The 13,798-nt window shown below is 33.9% G+C and overlaps 1 long non-coding RNA gene across 1 annotated transcript; it reads left to right on the forward strand.

Annotated features, from left to right (window-relative positions):
• The first annotated feature begins 7,986 nt into the window (after positions 1-7,986).
• Positions 7,987-8,795, forward strand: LOC113286249. Its single transcript, XR_003329189.1, has 3 exons — positions 7,987-8,152; positions 8,259-8,301; positions 8,515-8,795. It is a non-coding gene; the product is annotated as an uncharacterized LOC113286249 (long non-coding RNA).
• Positions 8,796-13,798: the final 5,003 nt, after the last annotated feature.

The raw sequence follows: 13,798 nt of genomic DNA on the forward strand, positions 1-13,798 counted from the left end.
TCTCGTTTAAACACGGAGTAAGTTATTAGAAAGTTTTGTAGAATTAAAGGAAGAATATTGTCAGAAGATTTGCTTCTATCATATCTATAGAGTATTTGGATTAAAGAGGGAGGTCTCGCGCAAGAAAAGAGAAGAAAAACTCTCACACTTGACAGCGAAGAAAAGATTATTTTTGGAAGATTTGAAGGAGGTTTAGGGTTGTTGTTTCTATATAAATAGGAGTGTGTAATCCGAGGACGGGGTACGTATGCTTTGGGGTAGTTTCATAGAGGTTAGGAAGTTTGCAGAGGCTCGAGATAGGACTCAGAAGAAGAAAACTTAACTGTTGCTACAAGGAAGAAGAAAACCATAACAACATCCAAGAACGGTCGCACAATTCGTTACCTATTATTTCAAATCCAATAACTTTGTAACAATTTTGCAATAATTTTTCGAGTTCGCAACACTTATGTGAGCGTTTCTCTGTAACAGAGAGTTCGGTAACAATTATATCTGTTACGAATACATTGTTTTATACCTTTTCCTCTTTGTGAACATCTTTTGAGCAATGAAATCAACTTTTGAGCATATTTCCAACATGAGGAGATAAACCCCTTTGATGAGGCGACGGAGGAAGCTACTTTCCAATATTTTTGTGGTAATTTTTATGCATAATATCATGAAAAACGGATACAAATTATTTAATTAACTATTGCAATTTTTTTACGATTATTTGCCTTGATGAGAAAATTGATTTATTGATTTTGGTTAAACGATTGTGATTTCTTTTGATAAAACATGCTTGCATAGGGTTTTGATGTTCTATGGTTTTGATAAACAGTTGTTATTTCTAAAACTCTAATTATTGCAATATATTAGAAACACTTGAATGTATGAGTTGCATGACTATTATTAATTGAATCACATGAAAATTGGAAAATAGTGGAATCCTAAGTCTCAGTATTTTTACAATCTTGAAAACAATTAAATTTGTTGTTTTAGTTCTATAATTTAAATCTAGAATCAAACTTTCACAAGTCTTAAAAGAACCTTTTTCTACAACTAAAACAAAATCACATCAGAAATCGATAGCAATTTGACACAAGTTTTGATATCCTCAAAATTCATACTTATGCAACCCGAAGTGCATCCTAGATTATTATTCACCTCACAAGTATAAAACTTGCAGAATCACAAAGTTGATAAGAAGAAAAAATTGTGATATCTATCTATCTTATTGAAGTGATAAATCAACAATCGAACAAGATGAGGATACTCAAGTTATCAAGATAAAAAATAACTGGACATGGATTCACGAATCCCAATGAAGTCTCTGATAGTCGCTAAAACCCTAAAAGGGTTCCCGGAGAGGACGATTCTAGATACAACTTGGACACAGCAAAAAGTAATATCGGGATTCATACAAACAAAATAAATCAACTTGCATAATTATTCACCTCAACCGGAAGCAATTGAATCAACATAAGCATTAAAACACCGCAATTGCACCGAAATTTTGTAAGCCTAAACAATTGATACCACACAATAAAGCAAGATAACAATAGTTTTTCTTAACCGGAACTAATTGAATCACGTACATCCACACACACATCATGGAATAAACATCAATTGAACCGAAATTTCGTTATGCAAAAGCAATAAATGTATATAATATAAACTCAAGCTTTTCTTAAACAGGAAAACAATTAACTAACAAGATTATTACCTTAAATTTCACATCCACTTCTCCAATATGATTGCATCTTTGTCCAGGGAGAATTGATATTGAAATATCATCATGTTGTCATCCTTATGCAAAAACAAAAGAATAACAAAAACCAACCTTTACCAGTGAAAGGTTGAAAATCGGTTTTAACAATTGCAAGCAAAAGTTGAAAACCGTCGAAACACATATGCTTTTATGCTAAACCAAAACCGATTCAACATATTGTTTCTACCAGAACCCCTCATGATTCTTTGATAAATCCTACCAACATGGGCTAGAACTTAATCTTTCTAAATCAAAAGTCACCCAAACCACAAGCGTTCACAACATATGAGATTGAATATTAAGGTAGTAAAACCGAAATCAATTATCCCATATACATGGCAATAAGATAAAAGCATTCAAGCACAGGCTATGTAAACCGAAAACTATCACACTAAAAATTATAAATCAAATAAATTTATTCATAATAGTTTTATTTATAATAGACTAATACAATCATTGAAAGAAATCAAAAATTGATGTCTATTTTCTTGCAACCTAGTCCTTCATATCAGAGATGAATGAAGGTGGATTACTACTCTTCAGCTTTTGAATTTCTTCAAGTAGAAAACCTTGTTGCTTGACCAGAATCTCTTGCATATGAGAAATTTTCGTGAAGGATTCTGCAAGAGCATGTAATTCTGTCTTTGATTGAATACAAAAGTATGTCAATGCCTCAATACACTGATCTTTCTTCAGAGTATTCTCTCTTTCCTTCTTGCTAAGCCAATCTTCCTTTCTGATTGTACTCTTAATATCAAGGGACGATCCAGACTTAGTTTTTAAGATGATATTTCTGATCTAGCATCTTCTCCAGAGAAACCATCTGATCCAGACCCATAGTTCGGACAAGGAATGACCAAATTAGAAGAAGAATCTTTTTATAATTTTCATACTACCAAAAATATAATATTCCTAAAAATCCGAATATATCAAATATCTTCAAATACTAGATATTATTTCCATAATCTACACAAAAGTGCCTTGATTTTTCTTCTTCCTCACTCAAAGATTTGGCACACATGGTGAGGAAAGAATTCTAATACCGATCAAGTGGCATTAGTATGAGATTTTCTCTCATTATGGAATTCTGAACAACCAGAGTGTTCTTGATCTAGTATAGTATGAAAATATCTCCTTTTGTTACCTCGAACTGACGAAGTATCTTGGGATTGATTGGAATTGCATATGCAACTCTTAGCAATTCTGTTTTTGAGACAGTTTTTGCATCTTATCTTATTTTTCCCTTTACTATTAGGTGATTTAATAACATCGGAAGACATGTTCATGCTTAAAATGGGTAAATCACTAATGGAGGAGGAAGAAATAAGATTGACAACTAATGCAATATTAGTTGTTTCCTCTTCTTCAGAATCGTATGAATCAGAGGTCTCATCTAGAGTTACAGCCAATGCCTTGCTTCCAGTGTATTTCTTAAGATTGGGACAGTCTTTAGCAATATGACCAAACCCTTTACACTTGAAGCACTGCGGCTGATATTCATCATCTTCTTCATGATCCTTTGTGACAGGAACTCGATCATGTGGGCGAGAAGATCGATAAGTATCCTTAACGAATCTCTTGTTTCTTTTCTTTAAGAGATCTCGAAACTGTCTAGTAATTAATGACAATGATTGTTCAATTTAATCATCAGAATTTTCTGCAATCTGTTCATCTGAATCATCCATCTGTTTATTCCTTTCCATTGGAGCTTTTGGAATTCTTGCAGCTTTAAAAGCGATTCCTTTACCTTGAAAAGACTGTGATTCATGATCAAAGATCTTTAACTTACCAACGAGTGTGCTTCGTGAGAGAGTTGAAATATCTGTTGCTTCTATGATTGCATGCTTCTTAGAATCGCATCTAGATGGCAACGATCTGAGAGTTTTGCATACTATATATTTTTCAGAAATAGTCGTTCCTAACGAGAAAGAAGCATTAATTATCTCAAAGAGTTCAATATGAAACTCTTCAAAAGTGTCGTTGTCATCCATTCGAAGGTTTTCCCAATCGGAAGTGAGAGTTTGAAGTCTAGCTTCTTTTTCTGATGAATTTCCTTCGAATGTGTTCTGAAGATTATCCCAAGCTTCTTTCGAAGTTTGACATGTTGACACATGATGCTGTAAATCACGACTTACAACATGAATAATAACATTGAAACCATCTGAATTCTACTTTACAAGTGCCTTTTCTTCGTTCGAAAAATCTACTAAGCGTTTAAACTCAGTTTCTGAATTTTTTATCTTTGGACGAATATAACCATCGACGACTAATAGCCAAGTATTAAAGTCTCGTGATTAAAGAAAAGATCTCATAACAGATTTCCACCATAGATAGTTTATTCCGTCAAATCTTGGTGGTACGTTAATTAGAGTCGATTCATGAGAAATCGAGTTCATTCTTATAGGTTGGATCGCACCAAATACAGATTGTTAGATCTTTTCGTTTTACCTGCTCTGATACCAATTGAAAAGGCGAGGGTACCCAAATATACCTCAAGCTAAAACTTTTCCTACCCATAAGTCCTTTCTCCGAAAGTGATTGTCTATGGACTGAGTCGATATAATACAACTAATCGGTTCACACTTTGTGTGATCGTCTATGGATACGAGATCGAGACAATACAACAACGAAGTATGTTACTTGATAAAAAGGTTCGGACTTAACCAAACACAATAGGATTCACTTATCAAGTAAATAGGAATTAACGTTTGTGTAATTTACTTTAATTATAATAAAACAATTATAATGCGGAAATATAAAGTAAATGACACAACAAGATTTTGTTAATTAGAAAACCGCAAATGCAGAAAAAACCCTGGACCTTGTCCAGAATTGAATACTCTCAGGATTAAGCCGCTACACAAAATTACACCTAACTTCGTATAGTTGAGACCAAGCAACTAAACCTATATTTCACCTAGTTCCGTCTGTATTCCCACGCCTCCAACTTATAAATAAGTCACGTACTTGGAAAAATTACTTTGGTTCGTATTCCAAACAGTAAAGGAACAACAAATTTGTTTGGTATCAACTCTATTCAACCAAGTGATATGAGTCGGACGAAGGCTCTTCTGTTTATCTTAACATAAATTCCTTCGTCAGGTCCTTAGTTTATCTTATGTTCAATTACCCAAGTAATCGTTTAAGATTAAGCCAACAACACTATTAATCCAAAGAATTGTGTTGATGCCGATCTACTCAATTAATCAATCCAATCTATCACAAGGATAAACTGATTATTAATTGGATCCTCTTTTACCAAAACAAGTATTGTGCACATCAAAGATTATGAACCCAAAAATCAGAAATCTTCAATATTTTCTTCGTATTCAAATCTTCTTAGATCTTCAATAATAACCTGCACACAATCACTTGAATCTCTTGTGATCAATCACGCATAGAATGGAGTCTGTTAACAATGGATTATCACAAGATCGTCTTTAGAACTAACAACAGTCTAAAGATCCCTGTCGAAACTCTGAACTAGTTTGAGTGAATCTTATATCAGAAGAGAAGATTCTCAAGCATAAACAAATTAGGTGCAATCAAATTTCAACCACCGTTAGTCTATTAAATCAATGAAAACAAAAGATAAACCGTAATTATCTAGTTTTCCACCAACGGTACATGCTAGGCTTCTCAATCCCAAAGAAGACTTTAAACTGAGCGGTCGTAAGAGATTTCGCCTAATTAGGTTACTCTCCTCTCCGAATAGGCGGCTACACCAGTAACAACACAACAAAGAGGAAGTTTGTTTAGTTTGCTAGAAAGGAAAACTTCAAGTATTTATAGACAAGGAAGTTTGGACACCAAGGAATTTCCAGAACCGAAAATATTCTCAAGATATTCATTAAAGCACAAATTCGGTTTTCATAATTCCTGGAAATGCTCTGTCCAAAATTAATGATCGAAATCTCTCAGAAAATCTCTAATTAGTAAATGCACATTATTAATTCTTATTTTCCCAAAAATAAAGTTAATTACCTTAATTAAAAGATTTTTAACTTATTTATGTTTCGATCCTGGGATTCTCTCCCCTTAGCTATTAAGGAATAACTTTGAACAATTAAAGAAATAAACATACATAACACGTGTTCAAAGTATGTCGACATCCTTACTTTGTAAGTTCTCTTTCACACTTACAACCTTGAAACCGATTTGTCACACTTCCAAACAAGTTTAGAATTGGTTCATCTGACTTTCAAGAACTATGTGATTGATCAAATAACATTCAATCATAATCATGGGTTTAACGGATATACCAAAACAAGTTTCGGTTCTACCTCCATGTGAGTATTGTTCATAGTCACACTAGCTTTCTGAAATTCGGTTGACTAGGTATTAGGATCGGTTCCCCACATATATATGGTATCTAACTTATATGTGTTGGACATGTCCATAGGATCTGTTCCCTTTTGCCTAAAAACGTGTTGTACATGTTCATAGGATCGGTTCCCCTTTCTGTTATAAACCTTGTTGAACCCCATACAAGGATCGGTTCCCCTTTGTGATGTACTGCACCTCTTACTAGGATCGTTTCACCTTTCCCATATTTGGTCAGACATAAAATCACAAACCCAATCATACCATCTCAGGTGATTACTTAAGATCGGTTTCACTAATAAAAGTCATACCAATACATAACTCGGGCCTTTGTTAATAGTTCTACCAAGAACACAAACAAGTCGTGGACGGTTATACTCAATCACACATATTGGTTGTTCATAAGATATGCAATGAATAACAAAACCAATAACGCCTGGAAATTTCCTTTTCGGTTCACAAACAAGTTTATGAACTTACTTCCTTAGAACACATGTAAAACATTGTTCCCTAGGATGAAATCCTCACCTCATACCCATACATAATCACAATAGCATTCAAATGATTATGGCGATGTCTTATCTACAAAGTTTAATGGTTAAGCAATAAACCTCGTATTGTATTCCTTAATACTATGTCTATCTAGAGTTCAAATATGCTTCGCAGTTTTGTTTTCAATATGCACAACTTGAAAGATATTTTAGGGAATGAAACAGTTCAACTCAAATATCACTAACCTCAAGTGGAAGGATGATTGTTGTCGTTGTAGCTCCTTGCTTCTTCACATCTTCAAGTCTTCGCAATACTTGTAATATCTCATTATCCTAATACTTTCAAGCTAACCTATACGAAGTTGACTCTAGTACATAATCAAGCGACTCTTAACATGAGTTTTGATTCACTAAAATATGACAACCAAACTTGACATACCAACACTTGGTGGGTTCAATCGAGCTATGCTCTAACAAAATGGAGTTAACTTTAAATCTTGACGCATTGTACTCTTTTTTTCTTCGTCAAGGTTTTTGACACTCGAGGTATTTCTTTGTCAAGGTTTTTGACGAGCCAATATCTATATAAGTACATTTATCTGGAGAGAAAAAAACTACATTTGTAGGAGTTCTTTTTGTTTTGTCCGAATTTTATCCCACTAAAATTTACCAGTAAGATTTTGGCGAGATAACGTTCGTCAAAAGAAAATTATCTAGGAGTTATGTATTATCAGCTTGATATGGCTGGCTTACCTACAAGATATTTTAAACTTACTCTTTAACTCAATCTAATGTGGCTGATTCACGTACGAGATAAAGAAAGATTAGTCTTTTATCTTCATACAATATTGGATTATTATGTTGCATGGACCATATTATATGGACACGTCATAATATATATTTTAATGACCAATTATGTGTCTTTCATATGTTTTACTATGATGTTTTGAACTTTGGGAATCCTGCTCATATGAGGGAAAAAATATATTTGAGGAGGGGAAATAAACTAGTGAAATTCTAGTCAATATCCAGTCCAAGTCAAACAAAATAATAAAAAATGTTTTTTTCAAAGAAGTTTCGTTCCTACCTAGGTCTGTACAATACCGAACCTAAACCGTGAACCGAACCGCAACCGTTGGATTATTAACCGAACCAAAGTGAAATCGAATCTGACGATTTAGGTTTAGGTTTAGATTGTCAGTTTCGCAAAACCGACAATCTCGGTTTCAGTTTAGGTTGTTGTATAAAACCGTACAGATATTCTTCTTAACCAAGAATAATAAATATAGTCACTTTTATACAGATAACAATAGACGTATTTAGATCTATCTTAGCCATCCATGTTTGTAAGTGAATCACAACCATCAAATTTAGGTTTATTAGCTTCCTTCATTTTCTTTCCAAACAAAAGTTACAGAACCAGTCCCATTCTTTCTCTCGGCTGCTACTCCGCACAGAGATTCACCGCCATCATCAGATTCATCGCCACGTTCTTATTCTATTCTTCCTCTTCTTCTTATTCATCATCTTAGAATCAACTAATCCGATGCCAAATGTCCATGCAAGATATCCTAAGATCTGAAAAGAGGTTCATTCTCATCTTCTATATTTAACACTTTTTTTTCATGTATTATGATGGGGATAAGAAAGATTGATTATTGATAGTATGTTTCTTGTCTTGTTTTATATTTTAGGTTAATGGGTTCTTTGTAAAATGGGAGATCGGTGGAAAAATTGGTATGTACACTCTCATCCCCTTCCAAACCCTAACATCTAATGATTAGATTATGATGTTTTGTTGTTGTACATGGTACCAATTTGATTGCTGGAAGCAAGATTAAGAAATTAATATCTACTTTCATGATATTTTTTAGATTTATAATGATGGGTTTGTGTTGGATTTGGATTTGATAGAGTGTTTTTGCCTTTTTGGGGTTCTCTTTGTTATAGTGAGAAGATTGTTGTACTTGTTGGATTTGGATCTTATAGCTTCACTAATTATGAGAGGAGCAAGCGCCAACAAAAGAAATATTGGTCCAATCTTACCATGCCAATCTGCAGAACCATAATAGTAATTATTAGTCACCAGCAGTTCAAGTTTCAGTTATGTGTTTGAATTTCATTTTATTGTCAAGGGGAAATTACTGTGTGTGTTTTGTTCCTGATGTATGTTGGAAGATGTATTTGAAATATTATTATGTTACAAGTTTCTTATTGTCAGTTATATGGGATTGACACCTCTTTTTTTTTAAACTGTCTGTCAAGTTTGTGGAACTAGCAGAAACCAAAAAAACCCGAAAACCGACCAGTTTTAAACCGAACCGAGTCGATATGAAACCGAATAGGCTAAATGGTTTCATCGGTTTCCAATATTTGAAAACCGAGTACTTCGGTTTCGGTTGTTTTTTAGCCAACAACCGTATCGAACCGAACCATGTGCAGCCCTACATATTCCTATCAAACCAATAAGATAATCGATCCATGATGTTTATTGATTGTTACACTTTTTGTTCTATTATATGCAAGAACAATTGATACAACAGTAATACAATCAACTGATTTTGTTGCGAAAATTACAATTTCAAGCAGTTAAATTCACATCTTAATACCCATCAATGCTTGAAGTTTTTTATTCAAACTAAAAACCCTAGTATTCAAACCAATACACCATCGACCTGATAACAAACCCGAAAATCTTCTATCTTCGAAGAACAATTCAGTAAAGATAAAGCTTAACATGTCTGTTCTTTTTTAATATCAACTACAGATGGTTTATGTCCATCAAAGGGGATTGATTCTAACTTATCCAGAGAGCATATGATGAATTTGATATAATGGTATTTTATGATGATCTCTATGATGAGGTTCAACTTTTCAAGAGACTATAACTTTCGAAAATTCATTTTCGAACTTTTAACACATTTCAAGGACATGTTAAACATTTTCTCTCTCCTCAAATTATTATTTCCCTCCCTAACAATTTTATGTCCCTCTTCACATTTTTTCCCTCTTCAAATCCATTCTTTCCCTGCTATTAACAGGACTCAACTTTGGCTATAAATATCAATAACAAGTCGGACACAATATTTGTTTGTAGCTTCTCTTAAAAGCCACATGTTGTTCATTATCATGGATTATTGGGGCATTTTATGTAGCTTGCTTTGAGGCATCAAAATCATAGGACCGGGCCTGTACTTGGGGAAATAATCTTTCAGGCATCATCTAAGGTGGCTTTGGTAACTTTCATTCCAACATGAGACTGAACCGCAATATCATGCAGAAAAATAACAATCTTAAAAGCTTTTGTCCATACCATTCCAAGTTATAGTATTCAAACACTTGGTAAAACCATTGTGACTAAAAAGAAACACTTTAGAACAGCTAAAGGTAACCCAGGGAGCAAAAAGACTCGAGAAGATCGGTTTTCAGGGAGGAAATGGAGTCTCAAACACTGCAAATAAATAAAACTACCTCTCCGATGTCACTGTAGTACAGTGGTAAAGTTACGGGGTGATGATACCAGTGACTTGAGTTCGAAACTCGCCAGCACCACAATTATTTACCCACAAAAAAAAAAAACTACTCCTAAAAAAATTATACAACAGATGTCTAAGAGTAGACTCTCTCTCTTCTCTGAGGATTGGCGATATTTCGAGTTAACTCAGTTTTAAAAAATTTCAACTTTTTACAGATGTTAACTCAGTTTTAAAAAATTTCAACTTTTTACATATGTTTGAGTCAGTCATTTTCATCCATTATTCCTCTCTAACTCTCTATTATAATCTTTTCACACATCTTTGATTTGTCTATGGTTGTTTTTTAATCAGAAAATCTCTTCTTCTACACTAATTTTCAATAATTTTTACAAAATTATGTTCTTTGATTATGAGTAACTAACTTATGTGTTGGTCCATGTGTTTACAGTGTGTATTGCCTCTCGTGGCGTTTTCCATAGTTTATGTTGTGTTTCAAGCGTTTGCAGAGTATATTATTAAGCTTTTGCTTGCAGGATTTGTCAGTGATGTTATCTCTGGTATCTATGATGTTATTGGGAAGAAAGACAGATACCGTTTCAACTCAGTGAATCATTTTTTTTGGTTATCCCGCTTTCAAATTAGACCAAGGAAATTCAAATTTCAAAAAATTGGTTACCAAGGAAAGCCGCTGCCTATTTTTGATCGTATGGTTAATGGCCAACTGTTATTATTTCCTAAACAACCAATATTCTGTTCCAATATGTTTTCTTGATTATCGACAGAATATCTCTTAGCATTCAAGTCTAACTTTTCCACAAACCCTTTTCTATATACTTATTCAAAAACCAGCAAGTTTCATCTTTTTAGCCTTGGAAACCCTAACATTCTCTTCAATATGGAATAAGGAAATACTAGCAAACTTGGAGAGCTTGTTAAAAAATTTAAGCAAGCTACGTTAGAGTTGGGAGACACTAATGGAATAGTAGTTTTTCGGAAGGAAAGTAACAATGGTGAAGAAGAAGATTCAAACTGGGAAGCAAGTGCCATTGGGAAAATAATCACTGAATGGAGAATGAGTTATGATACAGTTGAGAAATACATCAAATTCACCTGGCCATTTCTAGCTCCAGAATATTTAAGAATTGTTGAGATTGAACCAAATATGATGATTTTTAAGTTTAGCAAGTGGGAATATCTGAATATAGTAATTGATGAAAGGCCATGGATTATTAACAAGCAGCTCTTAATTGTGCATGATTATATTCCGGATATGGTTTATACTAAACAAACATTGGGGATTCCATCAATTTTGGATTCATATGAATTATTTTTTGCCAGAGCATATGAATGTAGCATCTGTAACCAAAGGATGCAATGCCTATTGGAAGTGACCCTGTCAAAGTATGTGTTAATGTTGATCTTTCTGTGCCATTACGAAGATGTGTCAAAGCAATTATAAATGTTGGAGTTACTCGTTGGTATAAATTCTTTCATGAGAGGCAGCCCAGTGACATATGTACTGAATGCTATGTTATTAATCATTCTAAGGGGCATGTAAAGATGCAGCTAATTATTTAGTTAAAGCACATGAAAAACCATTTTTTTTTGGTAAGGCTACAGCTTTAAGAAAGAAAATTACAACAACTAATTCCAGTGTTGCACCTGCATCATCAAGAAGTTATAAGAAGTTTGTTAAGAACACTATTTTTGTTCCACCTAAGGATGGAATTGCTGTTAATATTTTTTTTCTTCTCAAGAAGAGTTCGCCTGAAGTTTCAGAGAATATGAAACTTGGAAAAATACGCAGAACAACTGAGGATGTAGATATCATTTCTTCTGGAGCTGAGTCTTCTTCCCATAATAACATTCGAGATAACATCACAGGCAACCAGAATACTCACATGATCACAACTTGAGACAAACATACTGATAACACTGATAAGGAGAATCAAGTATCTATAACTTACTCAAAAAATCTGTTTATTTTGTTTTTTCATTTAAGTAATAATCTGCACTTTCAGTATAAGTTTCCATTGCATGTAATTCCTCTATTCTATATTTCGAAATAAAATTCCTGTCTTGGAATGTTCAAGGTGTTTTACTTTACAACAACTGCAAAATTTTGGTAAAACTTAAGTCCTGATTTCATCTTCCTTAGTGAAACAAAATTCGATCCTCAGATAATGATTAATACTTCTCATTGTCTGCATTATCACAATTATACTTGGATTGATATAGTTGTTTTAGATGGTGTACTTATTCTTATGTGTAAAGATGGCATAACTTGTGACATAGCTAGTACTGTCGATAATATTATTCATGCTCTCATTAGAGTAGACCCTAGTAAACCCCAGATCCTAATGTCATTTACATATGGTTCCACCTATACTGAACTTAAAAAGAAAGAATTGAACTTTCTTTATGGTCTTAGTGAAGTAGTCTGTCAACCATGGCAGTAATAGGTGACTTAAACTTTCACATGGCTAGAAATAGTAATAGTTCCGATACTTGGGTTCAAAATAGAGTTAGAGACTCTAGCCTCTCTGATCTTGGTTATGAAGGTAATAACTATACTTGGACTAGAAATAGTTATGGTACTGGTAAAAGAAAAGCTAGACTATATATGAATACTGATCGGTTTCTTCAGTTTCCTAATGCTAAAATTGTTCATTTAAATCATATTGCTTCAGATCATTGTCTTATAATGCTTATTACTGATCCTCTTCCTAGGAAGCTTTGGAAACCTTTTAAATTTTTTGGTACTTGGATGCAACATGATTCCTTTAACACGCAGATGCAACAAGCTTGGAACATTAGTGTTCAAGTAGTCCAGCTAACAAATTTAAGTTAAAGCTTCAAAATACTAGATTCACTTTGTCTCAGTGGAATAAGCTTGAATTTGGAGATATTCACATGAACATTGAATCTCTGCAAAATCCGTTGGAGATAGCTCAAAAAGAACCTCACCCTGTTAGTCAAGAAATGAGGGTTAAGAACATTACTCCTGATCTGGAAAATTGGTATAAGATACAAACTAGTTTGTACAGCGAGAAATCTAGAGATAAAAATGTTCATGACCTGGACAATAATACAAAATATTTCGATACCTTGGTTAATAAAAGATTGCATAGGAAAAATATTAGTGATCTCAGTGACAACAATGACAATTGGTCACCACATGAAAAATATACACCTACAACCGTGGTTTTACAACTTTTTGCTAAAATCGTAGAACGTCTCGTGTTTTACAACATTTTTCAAAGGAAGAGTTGTAGAATGGCATTAACAACCCCTTGGACCAAAGGGTTGCGACAAGAAGACAACTCTTTAAGCAAAAGAGTTGTGACGACATTTTAGCTTTAACAACCTTCCTCCGGAAATATAGTGAATAATCCTATCACAACTTTTCGCAAGAGTTGTTGAAGAAAAACAAAATATGATGATAAAAAATAGTGTTGAGGGGTTTCGAACATGAACCTACTATGTGTTAGTCTAACGCATCAACCATCCTTACACTTCACAAGTTTGGGTTTTTTATGAAATTTGTTTTATCAAAATGTATAACAACCTTTATAAGAGTTGTTGATGTTGAAAAAATGAAATTGGGGGGGGGGGGGGGGGGGGTGGGGGGGGGGTGGTGGGGGGGGGGTTGGGGTGGGGGTTGGGGGGTTTTTGATCCTCCCTCCTGCTAGTCCCCATCAACCATGCCTAGACTACCATAATTCTGCCAGGTTTATGGTTCTTTTTTATACTAACTT

Source organism: Papaver somniferum, chromosome 6, assembly GCF_003573695.1.
Source record: "Papaver somniferum cultivar HN1 chromosome 6, ASM357369v1, whole genome shotgun sequence".
Lineage (NCBI taxonomy): Eukaryota > Viridiplantae > Streptophyta > Magnoliopsida > Ranunculales > Papaveraceae > Papaver > Papaver somniferum.